The sequence below is a fragment of the Dipodomys spectabilis genome, unplaced genomic scaffold, assembly GCF_019054845.1.
Source record: "Dipodomys spectabilis isolate Male_0828 unplaced genomic scaffold, ASM1905484v1 ptg000440l, whole genome shotgun sequence".
Classification (NCBI taxonomy): domain Eukaryota; kingdom Metazoa; phylum Chordata; class Mammalia; order Rodentia; family Heteromyidae; genus Dipodomys; species Dipodomys spectabilis.
In genome coordinates this window covers 2,054,449-2,056,236 of record NW_024871117.1, presented here as the reverse complement: position 1 = coordinate 2,056,236, position 1,788 = coordinate 2,054,449, and the positions used below count along the sequence as shown (strand labels likewise).

Here is a 1,788-nt window from a genome sequence, read left to right as displayed (position 1 = left end):
AAAAAAGTGAAGGACCTCTATGATGAAAACTTTAAAAACTTGAAAAAGGAAATCAAAACAGAACTTAGTATATGGGAAAAACTCCCATGCTCCTGGATTGGAAAGATTAACATCGTGAAAATGGCAATACTTCCCAAGGCTATCTACAAATTCAATGTGATACCTATCAAAACTCCAACCTCATTCTTCAAGGAAATAGAAGAGGCAATCCAAAAATCCATATGGAACAATGAAAGACCCCAAATAGCAAAAACGTTCCTCAATGGAAAGAACACTGCTGAAGGAATATCAATACCAAATTTCAAACTCTACTATAAAGCCATAGTAAACAAAACAACTTGGTACTGGCACAAGAACAGACCTCAGGAACAATGGAATAGAATTGAAAACCCAGAAATGAACCTACAGACCTATAGCCATCTAATCTTCGATAAGGGAGCTAAAAAAAATAGAATGGAGTGTTCGCTTCAGCAGCACATATACTAAAATTGGAATGATACAGAGAAGATTAGCATGGCCCCTGTGCAAGGATGACACGCAAATTCGTGAAGCGTTCCATATTTTTCCACATAAGCAAAAAGAAAAAACCCGGAAGTGGTACTGTGGCTTAAGTGGCAGAGCGCTAGCCTTGAGCTGAAGAGCTGAGGGACAATGCCCAGGCCCTGAGTTCAGGCCCCACTACTGGACCCCCAAAAAAAATAGAATGGAAGAAAGACAGGCTCTTCAGTAAATGGTGCTGGCAAAATTGGTTAACTACTTGTAGAAAATTAAGGCTAGATCCTTATATATCACCCTGGACCAGAATTAACTCCAAATGGATCGAAGACCTCGGAGTCAAAGCAGACACTCTGAAAACATTACAGGATGGAATAGGAGAAACCCTAGGTCTCCTTGGCACAGGCCGAAATTTTCTTAATAGAGACCTCGAAACACAACAAATCAAAGAAAGATTGGACAAATGGTATTGCATGAAGTTGCAGAGCTTCTGCATGGCAAAGGACATAGCTAGCAAGATCAATAGAAAGCCCATGGATTGGGAGAAGATTTTCAGTAGCCATGCATAGATATGAAACAAGGGTCTCATATCTAAAATATACTTGGAACTCAAAAAATTAAATCCCCCAACAACAAATCCTCAAAGAAACAATTGCCCAATAAATAAGTGGGCTAAAGACTTAAAGAGAAACTTCTCTGAAGAAGAAAGAATGATGCCTAATAGACAAATGAAGAAATGCTCAACCTCCCTAGCCTTAAAAGAAATGCAAATCAAAACAACATTGAGATACCACCTCACATCAGTTAGAATGGCAAAAATCAAGAACTCTAATAACAACAGATGCTGGAGGGGATGTCGACAGAAGGGAACCTTACTTCATTGTTGGTAGGAGTGTAAACTTGTTCCACCACTTTGGAAAGTAGTATAGAGGTTCCTCAAAAGACTCCACATAGAGCTTCCTTAGACCCACCAATCCCACTTTTGGGCATTTACCCAAATGTTTACAAACAAGTCCACACTAAAGCTACCAGCACAACTATGTTTATTGCAGCATTATTTACCATAGCTAAGACATGGAACCAACCCAGATGCCCCTCAGTAGATGAATGGATCAAGAAAATGTGGTATATATACACAATGGAATTCTATGTCTCCATCAGAAAGAATGACATTGTCCCATTTGTTAGGAAATATAAAGACTTGGAAAAAATTATATTAAGTGAAGTAAGCCAAGCCCAAAGAACATAGGTCCCATGGTTTCCCTTATTTGCAATATCTAGTATATGTATGAG

The 1,788-nt window shown here is 38.8% G+C and overlaps 1 non-coding gene across 1 annotated transcript; it reads left to right on the top strand.

The window, feature by feature from the left end:
- Nucleotides 1-458: 458 nt before the first annotated feature.
- Nucleotides 459-565, top strand: LOC122097934. The gene has a single exon (XR_006145613.1). It is a non-coding gene; the product is annotated as a U6 spliceosomal RNA (small nuclear RNA).
- Nucleotides 566-1,788: the final 1,223 nt, after the last annotated feature.